Source organism: Balaenoptera ricei, chromosome 9 (genome assembly GCF_028023285.1).
Source record: "Balaenoptera ricei isolate mBalRic1 chromosome 9, mBalRic1.hap2, whole genome shotgun sequence".
NCBI lineage: Eukaryota > Metazoa > Chordata > Mammalia > Artiodactyla > Balaenopteridae > Balaenoptera > Balaenoptera ricei.
The window spans coordinates 90,930,066-90,957,019 of record NC_082647.1 but is presented as its reverse complement, the minus strand read 5'-3'; the positions used below and the strand labels follow the sequence as shown (position 1 = coordinate 90,957,019).

Genomic DNA, 26,954 nt, shown 5'->3' with positions numbered 1-26,954 from the left:
AACTAAGAAGTGATGGTGCTATGTTTTGAGACCAGACCTACACAACTCCGGGAGCATTTAAGTACCAAACTATACTTCATCATTCAAAATAGAACCAAACAGGATAAGGAAAATTTTAAGAGTCAGTTTGGTCACAGAGACCAACACACCATCAGAGGAAGCACAGTAGAGAGCAGCTTACTATAGTGGTTTAGCTTTTGCCTGCTAATAAATAAAACTTACTTTCTTTGAGTATGTCTACCCTCTAGCAAATATTTCCTGAATCTCTACTACATGTCGAGTACTGAAGTTTTTTGATAGAGAATGTAGTGAGCATGAAATAAGATGGCATAATAACAGAGTAAATTTTGAAGGTTTGGGTGTGATTTTTTTTCAGACAAAGACTATTTTTAATATTCCCTGGATAACTTGGAACCACTTTCTCTACCCCTTCAAAATCATAGAGATTGTGAACATCCATGAAATCAGATTTCCGATAATTTCTGTTATTCCTGGGGAACATAATCTCTGCTTTACCTCCTTGACATTGCCCTTGCCACATCTACCAGCAGTCCCAGAGAGGAAGTCGGCACTTAAGATATAGAAAGAGGGGAATCATGACAGACTCAGTTCCAGAATAAAGTAAATGGTAGTAATTGGTAGTAGCATCTATCATTTATTGAGCACTTACTTGATGCCAAACCCGACAGTAGTGGTATGTACATTATCTTATTAATCTTCAAAACAATTGGATAGAATAGGTATTATTAGCCCTACTTTGTAGATGTTGTGGGCTAAAATAGCTAGCCCAAACTACTCATAATGCAAAGACATTCAGACACAAGGTGTGAGGGCAACTTTCCTATCTCTAGAAAATACTAGAAGATGTAGTACATTTTCATAAGTTGCTGATGGGAAGTCTGGGAAATACTGCACCTAGTTGTGAGAGATGGAAAAAGGGAGTGGTGAACTATTAAGCCACTCTCAGCTGTTCACATATGGTGAGTCACTAGTCATTAAAGATGGCTGTTGGACAAAACATCTCCCAGCTGAGGCAATTATAACTGATCTGCTTATCTTGCTTTTCCCCTTTTACTTCATCCCAAACACTTGCTAAGCAATAAATTCATTTCCAGCTCTGAATTTACTGTTGAAACTTGATACATTCTTGATCTTGACCCTTAAATCTCCACAAGTCATGGCTCACATTCTCCAGGGGAATCCAAGTAAACAGTTGCCTGAGTGAAACTGACCCCAGGATTCTTGCAATTCCACATCTCCTAGCCTGTGAAATGACCCTCTGCAGAAGGAAAGTGGGTAGTGTACATGTAATGCAAATCTATTCTAAAAAACATTTTAAAATATGTTTTCAGTATAACTCTCACATTGAATTCTTTAATGAGAAATAAAAATCATTCATCTTAAGTTATTTGAAAAGTTTCCTGCTTAATAATAGAACCAAACTTTAGAACCTCAGCTTTAGCCCCACCCCCAATTCAAGAGGTAGAACAAATTAGATGTAGAACAGATACCAATCCAGTTTGAACAAAACAAGTGTTTATTTTCAGGCTCTGTATTCACTAGGCACCACAATGTTCCTTCTCTATTATCAATCATGTTTTATAGAAATATGAAAACAGAATTCCTAAAAGATGTAAATGCAACATTTATATCAAACTATCTCTCTTAAGTACCTATCCGAATTCTCTTTTTAATTTCCCTTTCCCTCCTCAAGGAACATTCACTAGCAAATTATGTATCCATTTTTTGCTGGGGAGTTTTATGCATGTTGAGATGAATCACTTAGTCATGGTTTTTGCAAAATTCTGGTGAGGAAAATCTACTTATGTCTTGCGATAATATCATCTTCAGAAGTGTGTTATCTTCTGAAGGGACTTTTTGGAGTCCTCAGAAAGCACACCCTGGTTGGTGATAGGATCCAGGCCTCAAGGCAGACTAATATGGAAATATATTGTGGGTACTGCACAGGAGACGTCATAAGATTCTTTCTAAAAGTCACGATAAAGTGCTTTTCTTTAATGTCAGTAGAGGACGATGGAAAGAGCACTGGGCTAAGAGTCCAAGAGATGAGTTTAAGACCTAGCTATGCCCGCAATTTTTCCATGGACAAATTATTTCACTTCCTTGGGCTTCGGCTTCCTTAAGTTATCTGGAGGGGTTGGAATTGTCAGAAAATTTAAAGAAATGAAGAAATGTGATAGAAGATGGTCCTATCAATTTCTCTTTTGTATTAAACTTTTAACCCCTTATTTATCAATTTATCTGTTTCCTGAAAATTTTGATCAGTTCCCATCACACTTCTACCAACAGCATCTTCTACTCAAGGCTACTCTTTTTTTTAACCACTTAGTTAAACTTTTAATTTGTTTCTCAGCAATTTTGTTCAACATGTCCTGGCTTTGAGACGTTTTTGTTCAACATGTTCAACATGTTGGTACAATAGTTGGTACGATTTGGAATGGTAGAGGTGGGTTGATCAGGTGGGCATTTTTAAACCTCTCATGGCATGATCTTCTCTTTCAATACTCAGCCATTCTCATTTACATCTAAGGCTGCAGTGAATTTGAAATGTGAGGGTTAGGACATCTAACTGTTCTTTCTTCACACTGGTTTAGCTGTAATAAATGTTGGGTAATTTGGAGTCTATGGGCACATATTTCAGGTTTGCACATTGTTTGCTCTCAGCCTTAAAGGGAGGGATGAAAATAGTACACAGTTCCTGAGCAACAGTGGCCCAAAGACCACCCTGGACATGTATGAAGTAGGAGGCAAGTGACCTACCATGTGGCTTAACTTAGTATGGTAGGTAAGATTCCATCACAGACTGTCTTAAGGGGTTGATCTGAGCATGTGCATGTTTCATTCTATTTATGAGATTGTGTGAGTACACAAACCTATACCGGAATATTTGGCAGTACCTGGATCACACAGTATAAAATGTCCAATGATAATTACATGACGATTTGTTGCTATGGTTTTGCATTTTTTGAGGCTTCCCTCAATTTTACTCACTACTCTCCTTACTCAGAAAGGACTGGATATACAATCTTGGTATGGTAATTTTTTTCAGAGTAGAAAATCTCTCACAGAATATGTCTGACTATCCACAGTAACCTTTTCCCATGATGTTATTCATACTGTTGGTATATGACCTCATTTATATTTTTACTTTTCATATCAGTTTTAAATTCTTTATCCAGTAAAATGTACATGGCTCTTATGTTCTCCCAACTCCCAGTGGAGAAGAGGGGAGAATTTCACACCATGATATAGTCAAAATGGGCTTCATCTAGATGTAGAACCCTATGGTAAGGAGGGAAGAGGGCTTTTTGTGTTCATGCATTATACTGGCTCCCAGAAGGTGAGTCAAACAGTCCAGGCTGTTGGAGGGGAAAGGCCAGGAAATCACTACCTAATCCTCCTCAGAGGAGCCCCACATTTGGTGCTCTCCCTCCGGTGGAGCCTCTGGTCTCTCCTTCCTGCTGGAAAGAGTCCTTATATCTCACTTCCCAGGAAAAAGAGGATCATCTGCATACTCCAGCAAATTCTGAAACTGAGGTCAAGAAATAGAAAGGGAAAAGGGATCTTGAAAAGACCCTTTGATCTTTGAAGGCCCCTTTGACTCCGAGAAACAAGCAGAAGCTGATGTCTCCACAGAGCCTGCACAAATACTCCCTGTAGAGAAGAGGAAGCAGCAGACTTATGTTTTTTCCTAAAGATGAAACTCCAGCTCCAAAGAAAAGCTGACCTAGAGGGTCCCTTTTGGATGGTGTCTGAGATGTAGTTTCCTTTGGGAAAATTTGCCTGGTCCCTAGGCTGGGCAGCTCTGACCTCTTAAAGTCACAGGGAACCCTTTGTCAAGGCATGTGTGTGTCACTGGGGATCCCAAGGAGACGCCCTAAGTCCCATCCATCCTGACACTCTCAAAAGTCTAGGTCTAGCAGCTCTCCACCCAATATGGAGGCACAGAGGAGCCTGTGAGTTTCCTTTTTTTTTTTTTGCAAGCCAGCAAACCAGGCAAGGTTAGGCCAGCTGTGGAACAAAGAGAAGCCTCGTGAGAATTAAACTCATGACCTCATTCCCATTAGCACTAATTCAGCCCTGTGCACAGACAACACAGTGTTCCCAAACAGAGCCAATACATGACTGCTTTGTAGCAGATTCTCTCTTTTTGGAAGAGTAGCCTGTGGAAATACTATATAGAGACATGGTTTCTTGATTGGTATAGAAGTAATGATTCTTTTGCTATGCTGTTCTGGATTAAAAAAAAAAAGAGAGATGTTATGAAAAAACATGATGTGTTTAGGTCACCACGTGACAGGTGAACGCATAGGCAGTGGAGTAGGGTAAGTATAGACTATGTGTAATTTATGGTTAGTTACTCCAAACTATGGAAGTATTTTGTCTCCACTCTGGAAGAGAAGATAAAGTTCATATTTCTTTGGACTTGTAGGGAAATATTTTGGGTAGAACACAGCTTGGGCAGCAATGGAAGTAGGAAATACTCATAATTCCCATTGCCTGCTTGTTAGTCTTATTTTCTTCCTTTTAATTTTCTTTTCCTTCCTTGCCTACCTGTAAATAGTCAGAACATGAGGCCCCAGATTTCCTGTCACTCCTAGATGAAAGGGTTTGAATAGTCTCTTAAGGTGTTAGGAACTCAATATATTTAAAAGAAGAGCTCGCTCTTCTTCTCAGGAATAGTTATGACAGAAAATTAATAAAATAACTAGAAAGGGCCATGCTTTACACAAAGGCATGGGACAGCATTCCTGGTATTTGTAAAATTATATCATGTAAAAATATGATATTTTAAGAGTAAAAATCATAATATAAAGTCATACACACATATATATATTAATTTTACTTCTGTAACAAAGTATACAGAAGCAAACAGGAAGACAAATAGACAAATGTTTTGTGTGGTGGAGCTATATATTTTTTTCTTTTAAACTTTTCTTTAAGATATAGGTATAATTATTTGTTCTTTGTACACACACACACACACACACATTCACATGCACACGATATCTGATAGAGCCTAAAGATCAAAGGTCAAGGTGTCAGGACTTCCCTGGTGGTCCAGTGGGCTAAGACTCTGCACTTCCAATGCAGGGGGCCTGGGTTCGATCCCTGGTCAGGGACCTAGATCCCACATGCTGCAACTAAGAGTCCACACGCCACAACTAAGAATCCTGCATGCCGCAACTAAGACCCAATGCAGCCAAATAAATAAATATTAGGAAAAAAAAAAAAAAAGTCAAGGTGTCCTGGCAGAAAAGGTTAAGGGGAGGGGAAAACTAGACTCGTGAGTGATGTTGTGTTGCTTTCTCATTCGCATTCAGCCTGCACTACAGCAACAGCTTCCTATCCCTTTTCGTGGCCCAGAGGATTGTAATCTTTGTGGTAAGGGGTCCTGAACCAGGAGGCCTGATGCATCCCACCTAGCAGAAATGTTGCTGGCACAGCAACAATCTCGACATTTGTGCTCTTCTGTAATTTAAGCAAACTCTTCTACTTACAAACTCACAACTCCACAGAGAACCTGGGTGGGAATCGGGTGGTGGTGGAAGGTGCTGTGTTACTCAACTAATCTGACTCAATCCTGAAAGGCCAAAACAGTAATCCAACAGCAGACTCTTAAAAAAAAAAAAATAAAAAAACTGTGATTTATAGGTGTTTTCGTCTCACACCATTTCCTGTCAAATAGAGTAATAGTTATTGGGTACAATAAGAATATAAAATATTTTGTTTCAAAGAATAATGAAAATGGCTGGCAAAACTTTTAATTTCACATTCAAGTCAGTCTGCTGATTGGAGTAATTCTGATCGTATCCTTCTTTATGCATAAGATCCAGAATAATAGCAAATGTTTTCAATGTGCTAACTACAGGCCAACTTGGTAACTTTGTATTTCATATGTAGTAACTCATCTAAACCTCATAACATGCCACAAAGTAGTAAGTACTATGATACTTATATTAAATAGGAGGAAACAGAAACAGGAAGGTTAACTTACTTGGCTAAGATCACACAGTTGGGCCGTGGCCGGAACTCAGACATAGGCTGTGCTTGTAAAAACTGTCATTTTTTTTCTGAAAATGAATGGATTCCTTTTTCTGAAAGAGAACACAATCTGTCATTTGTTTCATGTCTACGAAAAAGAAAATTTTCAATGATTTAAACATAATAGTTGACATTTATCAAGTGCTCCCTCTGTGTCAGAGAATTTCTAAGCACTTTGCCTGAAATATCTCATTATTGCTTGCAATAATCCTTTGAGGTATTATTAGCTCCATTTTAAAGACAAGGAAACTGAGGATCAGAGAACAAGTAACTTGTCTAAGTTAGAACAAGTAACTTGTCTAAGTTACAACAAGTAAAAGGGACATAAGATTCAGGTAGTTAAGCTCCAGGGCTCACACCCTTTACCACTACTTTGCATGTTCAATGGATTAGTCAATCATTCACATTTATTGAACACTCATGAAGTTTAGAGTGTTGAAGGGTACCTCCCCCTTGGGATATATTATTACCTTCCCCTTGGGATATATTGTTTGTCTGTTAGCATGAAAAATGAAGTCCAGGAAGCACCATTAATTAGGACCATTTGAAGTCCACGGAATTTGACTATCAGATGACTGGTTCTTTGCTAATGTATTCTGATTGGCTGCAGACTTAAGTCCTGCGCTCTTTGCCAAAGCATTCTTGGACTTATTATTAATGTTTGGGTAATTTTCCAAGACATGCCAAACTTATATGAACAACTATTCCTGTCTTGTAAATTGGTAGAGTTGTTATGATTTCTCTCAATGACTACACTCTGGGCAGGAAGATGGCATCAGGATAACTAGATAAGGTAAAATTTATCTATAAACTTTGTTCAACATGGTATCCTTGATGTATTCTTTGTAGAAAGGGGAGAAGCTAACAATGAGAATGAATAAATTAAAAACTGATATTCTAGAAAGAAGACAGATTGATAGCTGATTGTCAGGGACTTTGCCACCAATAACTTGGATGATCTTACATTTCCTGTGATCCAGAATCATAATATGTAAAATGGTGGGGTTAGGGTTAATGATCTCTAGAAGTGCCTTCTATTTCTAATATTTAAGTGCTTTATAAATAAGAGGTGTATTGTGCAGGGAATGGGGTATGGGGAGATCGAGAAGGGTAATGGTGATAGTTTGTGGATACAGACATATAATGAAAAAGTGATTTACAAAGTAAACAAAGTCATTAGAATATATTATAGTTTAGGGATGTCAAGCTGCTAAGTCCCTGCCACTAGCAGTTTATTTTTGATCAAGCACTAGCCAATCACAGTTAACAAATTCACCCTTAGCAGTTTTTATCTACCAGGCCCGGACAGGGTATGTGAAGTCTGTTCGTGGGGCAGTAGGATCAAATCAAAAGGGTCATAATCAGTAATCAGTGTTACAGCCAAGAGTTGAGAGACGATGGCTCAAGTTGAAAAGGCAAGGTTAGCAGCTAAGTCCGAAGAAACGGACCAAGGCGGCATATTCGAATGGCTTAGGAAATCTCGGAACCTGTGTAAGAAATTGGTCGCTGTGCCAAGCTTCATTCATTCTAGGGCACACAGGCAGATGACACCAAGCCAGTGGACAAGCCTGATCAAAAGCACTTACTGATTTTTAAGTCATAGAGAAAGCATCTGATAAAAAACAAAGCAAAACAAAAAACCTAAGTTCAAACCCTCGCTCCAATATTACTGTCACAATAGAAAGGTTAATTAATATCTCTGAAAATCAGGTTTTTCCAACAACAAAATCGGGTTAACCTTCCTCAAAGAGAGTTTATTTAAGGATTAAACTAGGGACTTCCGTGGTGGTCCAGTGATTAAGACTCCATGCTCCCAATGCAGGCGGCCAGGGTTCGATCCCTGGTCAGGGAACTAGACCCTGCACGCCGCACCTAAAGATCCCGCATGCCTCAATGAAGATCCCGCGTGCCACGACTAAGACCTGGTGCAGCCAAATAAATAAATATTTTAAAAAAGGATTAAACTAGACCTGTACATGAAATTGCCCCCAAACTAAAATATACCATACACAGCGAAAATGGGCTATGGATGCTGCATCCTTTCAACTGACTACTCAGACAATAACTCTTCCAGGAGACAGTCTCTTCCCTGTTGGATTTACATAATGCCTAGTCACTTGAAATTTAGTTAGAATCTTGAAAGTTCTATTAAAAATCCCTGTTATATCAAAGATCATTCTCAAACACTAAAACAATTGAAAGAACTTAGAAGAAGAGTATTCTACGGACTCAGTTTGGGATTAATAGGAAGATTCTCAGCTGTGAAAAAAAGATAAATGTTGAAGTTCTATATGACTAGATCTGTGCAGACTGTGGCCTCTGAAGACTGGACCATACTAACCAGTGTGGAGACTCAGGCAGGCAGGGGGTGGTGGATCTCATAGAGCAGTAACCGACCACAGGGACAGAGAAGTGTAAAGGCCAAGTGCGCCGGATGTGGAAACAAATGACCGACCTTCTTGCTCATCTAATGTGACCCTGTGGACAAATTTAGTGCCTTTACTACATTTGTGTAGTGAGGGGCTGGGACCAGGTGACCTCTAACATTTCTACCAGTTATAATAGTCTATGATTCTGCAAATGAACTGTGTCCCGTATTTGTTCATCAGATTTCACTCTCCAAAGCATGTTCATAATTATTAATCACTTATCCTATGAGGCAGGCATGGCATATATTTTTATCATTATTTTATGGATAGGGAGGTAGAAATTTGGAGGTTGTGGTTCCCCTAAAGTTTCATTTTGGGGCCTGAGTCAAGGATCTAGATTCAGAAACACTTAGTAGATTTTAAAAATTATATCAGAGTTGGGTATGTTTCCCTTTAAGAATTCTTGGCAATCATAAATTATTTTGAACTATCATGTGATATGTTGGCTGCTATGGAAACTGCATTAATACATGAAGCATGCAAAGACTGTCACCACATCAGATGTTGCTGCCCTTTGGCTATGCTAACTTACTCATCTGGTTTTTTTTTTTTTGAAAAATATTTCTCTCTTCTCTTTTTCTAAACACATGGACATTATGCTTATAATCCAAGAAATCTCATTTTGAAGTGACTCATTCTTATGAAATGCAGTCAATGACTTGGAACAAAAGATTCTGGTAGAAATACAACCTGGAAAAAATATTCCACTTAAAAATATATACATAGTATTCGTTTAGTATTTCTGTGGCTCAACTAAAATGTGAAAAGAAGCTATGGAAGAAAAATTAATTGGCTGGCATCATGTTTATATTAAAATTGAAAAGGAAAACCATGCATGAGTTGAAGCATAATATTTTCATTTTAAATAATATATAAAGATATTTAGTATGTCTGAATTTTGACCAAAGCTATGAATTTTTAAACTTTGTATACATTTATGAAATATGAGCACTTATAGGCATCAATGAATCTTAAAAGATCATCATTGATTTTAGATCTATACAGACTATTAAATGTAAATATATATTACATATATGCATATAATATACATAATATCTGTAAACAGTTACCACCTGCTATAGACTGAATATTTGTGTTCCCCAGAATTCATATATTAATCTAATCCCCAATGTGGTGGTATTTGAAGGTGGGGCCTTTGGGAGGTGATAAGGTTATGAAGGTGGAGCCTTCATAAATGGGATTAGTGCCCTTTTAAGAAGAGACCCCAGAAAGATCCCTTGTTCCTTCCACCATGTGAGGACATAGAGAAAGGACTGTAGCCTGTGAACCAGGAAGCAGGACCTCACCAGACACAAAATCTGCTGGCACCTTGATCTTGAACTTCCCAACCTCCAGAACTGTGAGAAATAAATTTCTATTGTTTATAAGCCACTCAGCTTACGGTACTGTTATAGCAGCCTGAACAGATTAAGACACCACCTGCCCTCCAAAGCTTGATATCTGTGTTTTGAACGCAGGGCTTCTCTGTCTTAAGTTGGACTCAATTTTCTTGAAATTGCCTGTGTTTATTTACCCCAAGAAATAGTGGAGAGGTAGATCAACAAATTATATGGACCAGAAGTATTTACTTTCTCCTACATTAACTGCTCTTTGGCAAACGCATTTAACCTCATTTTTTTACCATCTTCCTTGCCACCTTGTGATGCCAACTTTGGTTGAAGTGATAACAGTCAGTACTATACTTTTCTTGCTGTCAATTTATAGGCTATTATAGGACACATACTTTTATTTGCATTTCTCTGATTCATAATGAGTTGGATTTTTATATGCCTATTACTTAATTATATGACTTATGTAAAATAATTATTCATAAATTTGGCTGTTTTGCTTACTGATATCTATTAATTATTTAGCTATAAAAGGAAATAAACATTTTAATAGAATGGAAAATGTTAATGTTTGATATATTAAAGGTTTAAATTTTTATGTAATAGGCAAATGTATTTTATCTTCATACATATTATGATTTCATTCTTAGAAAGTTCTCATCTTCCATATCTTAAATATCCATACGTATTGATATTTTATAGTTTTAGTTGTTACCTTTAAACTTTTCATTGCTTCAATATATTTTAGATGTAATGCCAACTGAGAATTGTTTTTTTTTTTTAAATAGTTAATTTTTCCAACACAATGTTAAACATAATACCTCTTTTTCTTATGAATTTGTGATATTTTAAATCCTATATTGAGATTCTAACATTTGTTCTAGAGCTACTCCATTATCTGTCCCTCAATTCTTAAGCCACTACCACACTATATTAAATATTATATCTTTAAAATGAAATTTATAATCTGATAGCATGATTCACTCCTTAACATGATTCACAATTCTCATTTAATTTTTCCAGATAAGACTAATAAAGTCCTCACCCCCAATCAAAATTTCCAATGCTCTTGCTTTTCTGTTTTATTTCTTTTCATTTTATTTGTTCTGCCTTATTTTTAACATTTATCTCAAACATGTAAGGAGTCCTTATTTTGCCAGAAATATTTCATATTGAGCTCAGTTTGTAGAATTTTATTTGTACAGAGCACCTTGGATGAATAAGAGTTAATACTGGGAAGGAGTTCAAAAAGACATTGCCAAAGTTGTTCTGAATGCATGCAACCTGAAAAATGGACATTGCATATAGGATTTTTTAAAGCAGGGGTGGTAGCACTAGAGAATTAATATCTTATACAGGGAAAACATGAGATGTTTAACTGGTAAGTTCAGTTATGTTACTCAATTTGAGTATTCTCAGCCACAAGAGCAACAAATTTCTTTACCCTGGGAAGTTTGCTTGCAATCACACTCACATCACATAGAAGATTTGCACTGAACAAAGTTACAGGAAAGACATATCTCCAGCAATTACTGCATTGCATGCTCTTACTCGTAAATTTAGACAGAGTCATAGGAATTACAAGACCGATGGAATTATGATTTGCGGGCTTTAACGGAGGAAATAAATCAATATTTTAAAGAAGATCATACATACAAGGCAGTGAAATATCACAGATAAGCTAAGATTTGAAACGTGATTTCCCTATGCACTGGTGGTTTGATGATGGACAATTCCTAAACCAATCTGATTTTAGTTTCCTCATTCATAAAATAGGTCATAATAAAATTCTGTAAGGAATGTAAAAAAGATTAAAGGAAATAAAGAAATGATTTACAAACTAGGAGCACTTGAAACATAGTACTAATAAATGTTAATAATTATTATATATTGCAATTAACAGCAATTTTTAAGCGAGTAGAAACTCCCCATAATACTAGGAAGTAAACAAATCACTGCCATGGAATATAAAAACATACAAAAAAGCTCATAGACAGGAAAAGGAAGATCTAAATAGAATCAGGACAGAGACAAATCTAGCTGATCCTTTCTAAGGACTTTATTAATATATTCATAGAAAGATAAACATTGAAATTTTGAGTCCTATAAAAGATAGTACATCTTGTAAATGGTGCTTGACTACCTGGAACTTGGTTTGAATTAAACTGTTTGAAACTGGAAATGTGACTGATTACATTTGTTTGAAACAAAGGCCCTAAAAATAAGAGCAACAAAAAGGTGTTTATATGAAAGATCATCAACTGTCTGTAAGTGAGACAAGGAATAGGGCAGGGAAGTCATAATTTCGGACATACAACCAAGAACATTAAGACCTAAAGAAAAATTCAGAAAACAAGGCAATTCATTTGCCAACAGAAATATCTTCAGTCAATCTGAAGAAAAGTTTTTTCTGTATTGGGAATGTGTAAGAGTTGTATTATTAAAGTTGTTCCCCAAATGTGTCACAAGTTCCATAACATTTGCGATGGCACATGCACTGTGGACTGTAAGAAAAAGAGGTCTCAAGTTAATAACCAATCAGATGATTATGGGAGAGAAATGGAAACATGGAAAAATTGAAATGTATTTTAAAACTGAAGGAGCTAGCTCTGATGGCCTGATTAAAAACCAGAAAAACAAAACAAAAACAAAACACTGCTGTGACCATTTATTTCTAGTGATACAGAAGTGTATGAAATAATTTCTGAACAGATTAATAGCAAAAAGTCCACACAGAAGGTATAAAATGCACCATAGCTTTTTCAGATAAGTTATCAACACCCAGAAGGAAAATTTATAACTCTTCTAAGAGAGAGAATTATCAGAGTAAGACATCCTGAAAGAGATAAGAGATGGAAAATAGTATCGAGTCTATGTTCTTCAGTTCTAAATCTACTCAAAGACGGTGGCAACTTGTTGAGAAATGTTTGGACATGGAACTTCATTTTCTATAGAACTGACAATTCTGCTCTTACATGTCAATTATAATACAAAAAAAAAACACTTAAAAATTAAGGCAATTATAGATTGAAATTAAGAAAATGATGTTCCTTAAAATGTAGACAGTGAATTCTTGGACAGGACATCTCATCAGGTGATCTTTCAAGAATGTGTGAACCCTCGGATGTCCAAGGGAGTTACCGGGATTAATTGACTTTGTGACTTTGCCATTCAAATACATTTTATAGCAGAATAAGATATTGAGAAGCAGGACATAAGTAAAAGAAGAATGAGGAGGAGGAGGAGGAAAAGAAGAAGGAGAAGAAGAAGAGGAGGAAAGAGAAGTTAGTGCATTCATTAATTGTGGTACTCATTCAGATGACCAAAATATATTTCTCAGATATCTTTGGTCTTCATTCATAGCTCTTGCCTCACAGCTCCCAACCCTTGGATTTTCTGCCATCACAATTGGGTTTATGTTAATGAAAGTGACTTTTGGATCCCACCCCAGGGTGGCGGCTGGTTGCCAGGAGAACAAACCATGCGAGTGGAGGGTTGGAACTTTCAGTCCCACCCCCTGATTTACCGGGAGGGGAGAGAGGCTTGAGGTTAAATCAGTCACCATTAGCCAATGATTTAGTCAATCATAACTAATGTATAATTAGCCTCCATAAAACCCAAAAGGCCAGCCTTTTGGCCCTTTTCAGAGACCTTCCACACTGGGGAACCAGAACACTTCCACGTGCCATGGTGCCGAGCCCCAAGTTCCACAAGGACAGAAGATCCTTTGTTTGGGACCTCACCCTATATATATCTCCTTATCTGGTTGTTGATTTGTATGCTTTAATATCTTTTTATAGTAAATTGGTAATCTAGTGAGTAAACAGGTTTCCCTAAGTTCCTGAGTGAGCCATTCTAGCAAATTAATTGAACCTGAGGAGAGGGTTGTGGAAACCTCTAACCTAAAGCCTGTAGCTCAGAAGCACAGGTGAAAACCTGGGCTTGCAACTGGAATCTGAAGTGAAGAGTTGTCTTGTGGGACTGAGCCCTTTACCTGTAGAATCTGACTCCATCTCCAGGTAGACAGTGTCAGAATTAATTTGAGTTCTCCGACACCCTGCTGGCATCTGAGAATTGCTTGTTGGTGTATGGAAGCCTTCAAAAACACATGTTGGAACTGGGTCCAGAAGCCCTTTCATACATTCATTTATTTTATCACTCATTTAGTAAATATTTACTGAGTGCCTGCTTATATTCCAGTCAGTGTTATAGGTGCTGGTGATACAATAATGAATGAAGCTGTCAACATCCCCTCAAGTTTTATGGTAGCAACAAAGATGTGACAACATGTAAATTAGTTTATAATATTAGATAGTACTATATACTTTTTTTAACATCTTTATTGGAGTATAATTTCTTTCCAATGGTGTGTTAGCTTCTGCTATATAACAAAGTGAATCTGCTATACATATACATTTATCCCCATTTCTCCTCCCTGTTGCGTCTCCCTCCCTCCCACCCTCCCTATCCCACCCCTCTAGGTGGTCACAGAGCACCAAGCTGATCTCCCTGTGCTATGCAGCTGCTTCCCACTAGCTATCTATTTTACATTTGGTAGTGTATATATGTCCATGACGCTCTCTCACTTTGTCCCAGCTTTCCCTTCCCCCTTCCCTTTTATAGCACTTACTACTATCATCCGCAATGCTGATGAAATCTCAGGAGGTACAGAGTATTCAGAAAAGGTAGGCCCAATGTAAATAATCCAAATGAATGTTGCTCAGTAAAAGCCCAAGGAATTTAAAGAAATAAAGTCAGTTTCTGTGATAACTCAGCAATAACTCAGCAGGGCTTCCTGAGCTCTCAGTGCAGCAAATTCTGTAGTGCCCTGCCCAGGGCTGACTTACCCATCTCCAAGCCGATAGGAAATGAAATTCCAGCTTCTCACAGTGTATCTCACTCAAGGTTATATGCCCTCTGAGCAGGTGTAATGAATGGCTGATGTGAGAATATATAGGCTCAGCCCCTTGCATCAATTTGAGACAACTGTGAAAGGCCATCACAACACCAGATCTCCAAGTGGGATCAGCTGAGGCCTCAGCTGTAAAGGTGAGGTCGGTCAGCTTCTGCCTCTGTCCTGTGTTGCCTCAGCTCTTAATTCCTTACAGGTGTGTCTCCTGAAGGCCTTTCCCAGTAAATCTTCTGCCTCAAATTCTCTGTCTCAGAATATATTTCCAGGGATCCAGTCTAAGACAGATAAATTGAAGGGAGTTAAGTGATTCCGCATGTAGCTTGGTGAAAATTAAGTACAGGTTTGTTTTTTTTCTTCACGTGCTAATTGGCTATTTGTGTATCTTTTTTGGAGAAATGTCTATTCAGATTCTTTGCCCATTTTAAAATTGGGTTCTCTGTATTTTTTTATTATCGAGTTGTAAGATTTCTTTATATATTTTGGATAAAAGCCCCTCGTGAGGTATATGATTTGCAGATATTTTCTCTCATTATGTGAGTGGTCTTTTCACTCTCTTTTAAAAAACATTTATTTATTTATTTATTTTTAATTAAACAATTTGAAAATTTTATACAATTTTTCAAGGTTACTTTCCATTTACAGTTATTACTTAAGTACAGTTTTTATATGAAAGGAAATGAAGTACAAAATTTGGGGGGTAAATTTAGATACTGAAGGTATATGAAACATGCAAATAACGTTCACTGAAAACTTTAAACGAGAAACTTGAGCTCATATCTGTTTAAAAAATACTTTAAAAGATTTCACTTTACGCTTGAAAGGGCTATACACTGCTCCTGATCAAGACCTATTAATGATGATCATTTCAAATTCTTGATAGTCACCATCAAGGAAAACCTTTGTTCATATAGATATATGAAATATCATTTAAACACATTTTAAAACTAAACATTTGAAACTATTGAAATTATGTGTAAAGCCGTTAAAGATATTCTTTCCTTCATTAATAATTTAATGATAAAATGTCTTATAATAACTGTAATAGATTTCAAATCCATTCAAACTCTATCAAATCAATAACTTCAAAATAATGGTGAATCTTTCATTTGCAGAATATACATATGTTGCTAGGGCTGTGACCCAGCCGCTAGCTTAGATGCCTCTAAAAATGCACCTGGATTGCAAGAGGAACAGAATGTATGTAAAGACAGTTTTAGATCCTAGCCCTGACTTTGGTCTGCGTACCGTGCTCTTTTGTGCACCTCAGACATACAATATGCAGCAGCTCAGTGGACCCACATCTACAGTGGCTGCTGATATAGACGTTCAGGTGATAGAGGATTCCCTTCCTTATTATAGAACAGTAAGTGCTGGATGTTTCATGTGTTCACTGCTCACAGGGACCTTGGGCACACTTTCTGGCTGGCTCTGCCTGGACCATTGTCTGAGGAACTCAGAGAGAAAGGGTTTCAGTGATCCGAAAGGATTTCGTGACACACCCACAGCTGTTTTGTGGCAGCCCATGGTGTGCTGCATACAAATTGGGTAGCTCAGGGATATACTCCTAGGAGTATATTCTCAAGTGACCGAAAGAGGATCTCAGGGGAATATGCAGATCTTCAGCAGTTTAACTGGGAAAAAGGAACTAAGACTTACAGTCCTAGCAATTCATGACATTTGCAAAGCTAACAGCAATGCATTTTGCAAGCTGGAAAACAGATGGACCTGTGGTAACTGGCTGAGCAGACCTGAAAAAGAGGAATCCTAAGGCAGCAGTGATCTGAGACCTGAGAAGCCCCCTGATTTAAAGCAGAGAATCATCCAAAAAGTCAGGAATAGGTCACACCATGTGCCTCTGGAAATAGAAGTGAAGGGAAAGAAGCTAAAATGAGGAAAATTGGGGGAAACTGCAAAGTAGTTGGAACTCTAGTTCCTCTTCCCTGCTATCTCTCTGGACAGAAGACAAAGGATTCATGCCCTGGAAAAGGTAAGATTGAGGGTCTTTGGAATGGGGATCAAGTGGCATGAATGAAAATGTTGGTATCACACAGAAAGTAGGAGATGCAGTGACCAGATGCATGTTGTAGGCTGGGTTGAAACCCCCAGTCTTCTTTTTCTACTGAAGTCCCAGAATTCTTACAGCCAGACCTTTACCCACCAAGCAGGAGATGGAAGAGAGCATTCTGGGGAATCTGACCAGCTCAAAAGGAAAGAACTAAAGACTCTAACACTTGTGGTTCATCTACACAGTCATACTTTAAAGTTCAAAAACCCCACACACATGCTCAGTGTTTCCACTCAAGCTTTTAGACCAGTTTCTTCCTTTGTCTCTGGGTTCTCGATACTCCTAGTTTCCTCTGATTATCTGGCGATAACTCTCCAAATTAACGTTTCTCATTCTTCATCCACTATAATCACTTGTCAGCACCAAGAACAAAAATTGCCCTTTTCCTGCCTTCTTTCCTGAAATCTGGAAGCTGAAACTGGAGGGCTTGATATAAACTTCAAATAAATCACAACAGATCATATATGAGCAACCTTCACGCCTGCTGCTATGGGGGCAACTCAGAAAGTTCACCCGAACACCCAACGCCGTCACCAAAGACGTTCAAACTGTAAACCAGGAGATCCCTTGGATGGCCACTACTGTCTTCGAGTCCAGCATCTAGAAATCTCAGCTGACTCTGCTCTGGACTCAGAAACTGGGTTTCCAACTATTAATCTTTGTTTTTCTTTTATTTTCATAGAAATTGCTTTCATTAAATGCCTGACTGCTAGCACCATCCAGCAAATATCCTCTACTACCAAGTTCCAACAGATGCTTCAGTTGGTCCTTACTGAACAAAATGCTACCAAATGAGAAATGGACCTACATTAGAAGAGACATTCTTCTTTCCTTGAACGGGAGGAGAGACTGACAAGGATTCTCTCCTTTACCAAACTTTAGTCCGGTTCTTCTGAGCCAGACTAGCCCCATTCTTGGGCATGTTGCCCAATGGCCCAATTTTAGCCAAAATCCCCCACCCTTGGTACATGATCACCCTCGATATCTGATGTCTGATTACCCTAGCCTGCTGATTTCAGCAAGAATCCTGTTAGGTGAGTTTAACCAGAATCCCCTTACCCCTCCTGTTTCCTCTTAATAAGTTTCCATCCCCACCCTTCCATCTGTTCTTGGGCTATAAATTCCCACATTTCCTTGTTGTATTCAGAATTGAGCCCAGTTCTATATTGAGGTCTCTTTTCTTCTATTGCAATAGTTCCTGAGTAAAATCTGTTTGTTTGGTTTTTTTTAATTACTTTACTATCAGACTCTGGTTTTTCTTTGACAAAGGTAACCATCTGTATAGAAAAGCTAAAGAAAGAGGTTCCACAGGACTTCTTAGAAGAAATCATTTTATTGTTGAAAAGTTAAGTAGGAGAGACTGTGGGAAGGCTCTAGTTTCTGTTTCAGAAATAAGAAGTTTCTGACTTTAAGAAATATAATTGCTATTACATACTCTGTTGTCTTGTATTTGGTTGATTACTGGTTTCAGCTGCAAAAGAGATGTACCATGTAACTTTTTACTTCTGAACTTATGTTGTAAAATTAATTCAATTATTCTCTCCATAAAGGAGAAACAGAATGTAAAGAGATTAAGGTTTTTTTTTCTTTTTTCTTTTTTAGCAGCAGCCAAGAATAGTTTCTAAGCCAATAAAAGATTGTGTGATGGTAATGATATTGAGGGATATCTTGGTGATAGAGTTCTGTGATTAATTTAACTACAACACAAACTAGTATACGGATGGGTGGCAGAGGGACATGTAATTACAAAGAAAATCAAAGGCAGTTTGCCAGTATCCAAAGTATACAGAGAAAATGACAATGATCCAATTAAGGAAGTATGTAGAGAATGTTGAATCCATGTGAAAGTTTATAATGTCTCTGATATATGGACTGATGCCAGGGGAATTTGCCCCAGCAGGAATCAAGACCAAGATTCAAGGAAATGATGCTTTAGGAAGATGAAAGTACAAAGATAAAAGCCCAGACAATTAGGCATTCTCATTTACAAAGGAGACTTTGGAATCATTCCTAAGTTTTCTGAAAACAGGAAATCCACCCTTCAGGAAGAGCAACGTCCATGCCATTTTTACACTGTATATCCTAGGTTAGCAGCATTCACTTAGCAATGGAACCCTTTTCAGATTATTTTCTTAATCAACTCATGTAAAAGAAAGCAGAGAAGACTCATATTCTATTTCCCAAATTGTGCAACTCTCCTCCCCAAGCTCGGTACTGAGAAGTGCCATGACCCAACTCCCTCCACCCCTGTCATTAAAATCTAGCAGTAACTAAGTTAAAAGTAAAGTGTTCTTTAATACGATTGCTTTAGCACCCTCAAGGAATTTCAGATTACTTAAACAAACAGTAGGTCATGAAAAATCTTGCCTGTGATCTTGTGGGTTGTTTGGACCAAGTGTTGTTGTTGCTTTTAAAATAAATTCTTCATCTAATGAAGCATCTACAGGTTTTTATCAGCATTTCTAATCCATACACTCTATCTCTTTTAACTACCTCTGCATCTGTAACAGTTGGAAACTTCCTATATACATTGAAAACACAGAAAAAGGCAGGAGTTTTGTTGTTAATATTGCTTATATTGCACAAATAGTATATATCCTTTAGAAAAAACTAGAAAATAAACTAAAAGAGGAAAAATTACCTATAATCAAAACACTCAGAAAAATAATTAATACCATTTTGGTGTAAAGCCTTCATACTTCGTATGTATACTTAACTATAATATATGTATATATTTTTAATTGGATATTGGAACTAAATCTGCTTTCACATAACTCAGTCCTCTACCATGAATACTATACCATTCCCTGTTAATACACATTTATCTTCATTCTCAATGATACATAGAATTTCGGTATGTAGGTTTATCAGCTTTTACTCAAGTACCTGTTAATGGGCATTTTTAGAGTTGTTCTTAATTTTTCACTAATAACTCTACAGTGGCCATTCTCCTGAATATATATCTTTGCCAACTGCACAATTATTTCTTTATAGTATAGTATTAGAAGTAGCATTTCTTAATTAAATAATATGAAAATGTTCAACCTTCTGTTTATGCTGCTAAATGGTCCATTAGAAAGTTTGTATGAATTTAAAATCTGAAGAATGCTGGGAGAAAGGAAATAAGACATTCTACACCTCTAGGGCAAGAAAAAATGTCTAACAAATATCTGTTCTTGAAGCGTTGTATATTTTGATGTGTACTATGCTTTGAACCAATGCTTTTTTACTCAAACTCAAAAAAATTTCAGTTATTTTTAGAGAATCTGCTCTCTACTCTTTTACATTTAGCATGACAGGCACTTTGTGCAAATACCTTTCACACTTAAGATTTAAAAGGAGAATCACAAAAACACTTTCCTAAAAACTGTTGCTTAGAAGAAGAAATCAAATTATAGAAGACACATAACTAAGAAATTCATGAAAATAAGGATACTTCAAATAAATATGGAATGTAACTTGAGCCATAGTTAGTTTTAAAATATATGAAACATTCAACTTAAGGAGTTAGGAAAAAACAATAAAGAAAAATGCCAATGGAATAGAGACAATGCATATTTTTGCTCATAATTTTAAACTCAAAGTCTAGCAGAGAGTAAGAATTCAATCGTTCAATGACTATATAAATGAGACACTGTGAATGAGAATATATAAGTAAGGATTTCATAAAAACAAAAGATAAAATTAATGAGGTAGGAAAAAAATGAACCAAAAACCAAAACCTGAAATATTTTTTATATCCGTATTTTTTTAAAAGCTGTTGGATGATTTTTTTGAGGTGTTGGGCAACATTTATCTATCTTCTCCTGTTTTTGTGCTTTTTTTCTGCTTTGTAGAAAACAAAGGTCCTCCTCTGAGATATGAAATTTGGTGTCAAGAACTGGGAGGTTTGAAATTTTATACTACTTGCAAGTTGAATTAGTCTGCCTTTGTTTTATAGAAGCTGGTAGAGGACATCAAACTCCTGGGTCAGAGATGAAGGACTTTATTATTTAGAGCTACAGAAGAAGTCAGAGAATCAGCATTTGCATTGGTTCTGCCAGACAGAAATCCCACAGGGAAATGAAAAGAGGGCTGGGCGATACCTGCACACACAATGGAGTGGGTTACAGGAGAGGAACTGTGAGTGTAGACCAGTAATCCTATCTGGCCTGTGCCCTGGAGGGAGACACTATCTCAGTCTTCTAAGGCTACTTGCTACATAAACCTCTCTGAAAAGATAGTCTGGAATGGAGTCAGTCAGTGCCTTTACTTGCAGATGTGCAGAGATGCTAGAAACCCATGGAGAATCATCTCCTAACAGGAAGAGGGGAAGGAAGCACCATTACTGAAGGAACAGCAGCAAATAGGTTTGTAGTTTTATAAAAAAACAGATGGAGAATTTTTTCCAGTATTTTCTGAGTGTTTTCTGTTTGATCACCCGCTTTAATGCTGAAGGCAGCTGAGGAAATAAACAGTTGTTTCTTGCAATTCCTCACTTCATGATTTCTTGAATCTAACAGATCTTTGCTATCTTCCCCAACCCAGATATTCAAATGTTTTGTAAGTTTCTAATTCCCTATATTAAACGTCTTCCTGCTTATAATACTTAGTATGTTTTCTGTTTTCCTGACCAAACTCTGTCTGATACAATATATAAAAACATGGATCCAGAAAACAGACTCTCACATATGGGAATCTGGGATTAGTCATTGGAAGGCCATATGACTTCATCATCAGTGGAAAACAAAAATAGGTAGTCCAAAGAAAAGGCACGTAGGAAATAGTGTCTATTAAAGACAAGCTTATGGCACAATCAGAGGGGCAAAATCCTTTTATGACTACTCTTAAAAATATATTTTTCAGTAAGTTAATAGATACAGAGCTATAAATTCAGAACCAGAAGTAAGATTTGGTCTTGTGAGTTACAGATTTACAAGGCAAATGGAATTTTTATCAATGCTTTGCCTCTTATGTAAAAGTTGGAGTATTGATTAGGAAGGAGTAGAACTTTAAGAACTGGAATAAGAACTTTCCAATGGATTCCAGTGAATCTGAGGAGTTTAAACTGCTTACTTCCACTAATCCTTGCTTTCCATCAGAAGCAGCTTATCTTCCCCTATATGGGGATGTTAGCCTCTCTTTGCCTGTTGATTCTAAATTATCTCGGTGAAGCGTCCCCTGGTAAGGCAATGCCAGTTCTGTTCAGAACCTATCCCCACACCTCTCATTGCTCCCAGACATGTAATCAGAGGCTGCACACAGGATGTTGGGGATGATTACAAACTCTAATCCAGGAGGAGATGGCACACACACACACTAAAACAAAAGCAATAATTTCCAAATTTATATTCACAGAAAACTGGGAAGAATGTTGGTAAAAATGATTCTAAAGGAATTATAGCAGGGCAAAACAAAGCAATAACAATAACAATTAAAAAAAATACATAAAGCTAGTTTACTCAATGGGCGCCCTTACAAGACATTCTGGAGTAACTGTGTTACCACAAACAGCTGGGAGTGACTTCCAACAATTTACTCAGTCTGTTGACTTAAACCTGAACATATTAATGATCTAAATTAGATAAGTATGAGGTGCCAGGACTTCCCTAGTATAACGTTGACTAATGTATCTAAAAGCTTAAGGAAATAAGAATGTCAGAGAATATTAATCATGGGAAACTCTCACATCTATGCCCTTACTGTATCCCTGAAGAGAGTTTAGAGAATACTCCCTGCACCCAAAGCTTTGAGCAATGCTCATGAAAGTAGCACCAGCAGAAAGCATGGTGGTAGCTGTTCATTGCAGGCTGGGGAAGACTGTGGGAGATGGTGCCACTGAAATGTACTCCCCAGTTTTAAAGAGTGAATGGCAGAAGCCAGAGACACGGAGGTGCCATTACTGCAAAGGGTAGAGGGTGGAGCAGTGAAACTTGACTGCGAGAGTCTAGGTTTTGATAGTTGAGCAGCCTACTAAAATTTTACTTGATTCTTATAATGTCTACTTGATCTGGATGTTTGATTAAAAACCCAAGCTTTAGTAGTCAGAGATCTGAAATTAGTCACTACAGTGAAGAGTCATAACTCACTCACATCCCCAGTTTGATCCAGTTCACAGACCCAGAAGCTTTTGAATAAAGAGGAGGCACTTTCCCTTGAGGAAGGTCCCAACAAAATTGCCACAAGTGTATACTGTAAACATTCCTTTCAGTCTTCCATGGAGTGACCTGAGGCCATGTGCCGGAGTGACCGTACACTGAGTAATGGGGATGGCCCAGAGTTCTAAAATCTCTTTGGACCTTGGTCCCAAACAGCCACTAATGCACGAGGCTTCAAAATGCCTCAGTCAGAGTTTGGTCTTACTGTGATCAGGCAATAAACAGAGTTTTAGCCAATGTCCTCTGACACCCGGTGCTTATTATTCCAGAATATTATTAGTTGGAATAGACATAGCGACTGACAGAGTCCCCACATTGGCTTTCTGACCTGTAGAAGAGGACCACTATAGTAGGATGGGAAAATTAGAACCTGAGGAAATGCTCCTCTTACCAAAACAGAAAGTGAAAATTCATGCCAAATCATGGGTAATTGCAGAACTTATTGCCACCACCAAATACTTGAAAGATACAAGATAAATGTTTAAAATCACATTCTCATTTAACTCACCTATCTGTTGTATGCAGAAGATATATGGATCTTGCAGAATACCAGTTAATTTTCATAAAATTCATCAGGTGGTGACTCTAATTTCAATTGCTGTTCCAGCTGTACTACCTTTATTAGAGTAAATCAATTCAGCCCCTAGTATCTAGTATACAGCTATTTAGCAGTATGTCTTCATTATCCTACCTCAGGGCTATATCAATTCTTTTGCTCTCTGTCATTATAGAGAGGATATTACACATATCCTGTGTGATATTATCCTGTGTAATATCACACAGGATATTACATTTGTCCACTATATTAGTGACATCATGCCAATTGCCTTATTAAGACATATATGTACCAGAGGGTGCACAAAATCCTCATGGAAATTCAGGGAACTTGGTTGATTTTTCTAGGGGTCCAATAGGCATGTCAAAGTATTCCATCCAGAATTTTAAAATGTTACTGTGCCTTCTACTACCACCATAAGAAGAGTCATAGTTCTTGGTGGAACCTTTGGTTCTGGAGGCAACATATATCACCTTTCAGGATGTTCTAATCCACTTAACAAGTAACACCTAAAGCTGCTAATTTTTAATAGCGGCCAAAAGAAGAGAAAGTGCTCTTGTTGTTTTGGACTGAAGCGCATGCTGCTTTGCTATTTGGAATTTATGAACCAGCAAATTCCATGAGTGCCCATGATGTCTGTGGAAGACAGGTTTACTATGTAGCGCCACTGGCAAGCCCCGATAGGTATGTGATAGCATATATCCCTAGGATTTTTTAAAAAGTACTGTCCTTCATAGTTAGCTGTTCTCTTTTTAAGAAATAGTCGCTGGCTTGCTTTCCAACCCTGATAGTGGTAGAATGACTCACTATAGGATATAAATTGATCATGCTACCTAAGTTTCCCATCACAAACTGGATGTTCTCTGATCTCAACCATAAAGAAGAGCATGCTCAGCACCACTCTATCATCAAGTGCAAGTGATATATAAGAAATCGTGTTCCAGCAAGCCATGGGAACACAAGTAGGATGTGTAAGCTGGTGACTCAGGCTCCCAGAACAAGTGTGTTCTCCTGCTTCATTGTCACTTTTCCTTTGACTGTAACGTGTGGACTCATGGTCAGGATTTCCCTCTGACCAGTTGCCTGAAGCAGATAAAATTTCAGGTTTGGTTTAGAGATAGCTCTGGATGATTGATAGGCTGCCACCAGTTTGAAATGAACTGCCACTTTCTTCCAGCACTGTTTAAGAGTGTCATAGAAAGACAGTGAGGAAAAAAGCCCTCTCAGTGGACAGAACTTTAAGACGTGCACTGTATTTTTAACTTTACTTTAAAGGGATAATGGTCAAGGGTACAGATGGATACCAGTACACGAGCAGAGACTAATGGAAAAGCTGGATAATCACAGACTTGAAGGGCATAAGATGGGAGGCTTGGTGGTATGGAGAGCTAGGCAAAGAGTATGTGAATGCTGTTGAGAGCATGCCAGAGAAGGCCCTCCGTAATATTTGGATACAACCCACTCTGTGGAGATTAGTTTCTCTCTTTTCTTAGTCATTCCAGTGCTTGGTTATTGGACTCAGGAATAAAATCACCAGAATTAGGATGGAATCTAAACAACACAAGATTTTTTTCCCACAAAACACATATGACAAAGGCCACAGCTGAATGGTTCACCAAACAACAGCAGAAAGCAAATCTCATACCCCAATATAGCATCATTTCCTAGTAGGACTAGTGAGCCACTCAGTGGCAGAAGGATTATATTGGACCCCTGCCATCCTGGAAGGAAAGAAATGTTTTTCTTTAAAAAATATACTGACTTTGGCTATGAATTGTATTTCCTCCCCCACAAAGCCTCTGCCAGCATCACCACCTGTGTATTTATTGAATACCTTATTCCCTATATTGGTATCCCACATAATATGGCTTCTGACCAAAGAGCTCATCTTACAGCAAAAGCAGTGACTCATATCCGTGAGACTTACTGGTCTTACCGTGTACTACATCATCCAGAAGCTACTGTTCTGATGGAATGGTACACTGATCCACTGAAGAAAAAGTGCAAGTATGTGAATAAGAACTTGCAGCTCTGAGGTGTCATCTGACAAGATGCAGTATATATTCTGGTAGCAACTGACAGCAACAGCAACTAATACATAATTCTGTTTCTACAATAACCAGGACATGGGCTTAAGGATGTGAGAGGGTGGGTAGCCTCTTCCCATGTTACCTCAATGATTCATTCACTAAGAATTTTGTTTCCCATTCCTATAACTTTGATCTTGGCTGGATCTATCGGTTTAGTCCTCACAAAAATGGTTCTATCCAAGTGGAAGCTGAGAATTCCACTGAACCAATTTGAACTCCTCACAACCCTGACCTAAAGGGCAAAGCAGAAGTTTAATGTCTGGATGATTGGTCTTGATTATCAAAGGGAAATGCGTTTGCTGTTGTATATGCTGGGGCCTTCCCTTTATTACCGCGGTTATTGCTGCTGCTGCTTTACTACTACTAACAATTCAGAAGTCATATTTAGGTCACCCAACCAGGTAAAGAACAAAACCAGCCCAGAAATGCTGGCTGAGAGACAAGGAACAAGAAGTGGATACCGGAAGAAAGAAGTTGTAAAACTCGACTGCAGCCTCAGGACTTGTTGCTGTGTGTATTCTCATCTTTGCTCTGTTTACATATACAGATGATGGTACATGCTGACTGAAACAAAAAGTTAAAATTAAAAATATATTATTCAGCATTCACAGAGCTAAACTAGTATAAAAGAAACTTAAAAATTGTCTTATAAACCCATGCACATATGTTCACCTTATCTTTGATAAAGGAGGCAAGAGTATACAATGGAGAAAAGACAGCCTCTTCAATAAGTGGTGCTGGGAAAACTGGACAGCTACATGTAAAAGAATGAAATTAGAACACTCCCTAACACCACACACAAAAATAAACTCAAAATGGATTAAAGACCTAAATGTAAGGCCAGACACTATAAAACTCTTAGAGGAAAACATAGGCAGAACACTTTATGACATAAATCACAGCAAGATCCTTTTTGACCCACCTCCTAAAGAAATGGAAATAAAAGCAAAAATAAACAAATGTGATCTAATGAAACTTAAAAGCTTTTGCAAAGCAAAGGAAACTACAAACAAGATGAAAAGACAACCCGCAGAATGGGAGAAAATATTTGCAAATGAAGCAACTGACAAAGGATTAATCTCCAAAATATACAAGCAGCTCATGCAGCTCCATAACAAAAAAAACAAACAACCCAATCCAAAAATGGGCAGTAGACATATCTCCAAAGAAGATATACAGATTGCCAACAAACACATGAAAGGGTGCTCAACATCACTAATCATTAGAGAAATGCAGATCAAAACTACAATGAGGTATCACCTCACACCGGTCAGAATGGCCATCATCAAAAAAATCTACAAACAATAAATGCTGCAGAGGGTGTGGAGAAAAGGGAACCCTCTTGCACTG

General features: G+C 37.7%; 1 protein-coding gene across 1 annotated transcript in view; it reads right to left on the bottom strand.

The window, feature by feature from the left end:
- The window catches only part of LOC132371582 (cullin-1-like), a 55,582-nt gene extending 32,047 nt beyond the window's left edge, over positions 1-23,535 (bottom strand). The window contains exons 1-2 of the mRNA XM_059932869.1: positions 23,467-23,535; positions 6,020-6,119 (exon numbers count right to left, since the gene is read on the bottom strand). The gene's annotated coding sequence lies outside the window, so the exon portion shown is untranslated. The remainder of the gene's footprint in view (positions 1-6,019; positions 6,120-23,466) is intronic.
- Between the last annotated feature and the right edge of the window lie 3,419 nt (positions 23,536-26,954).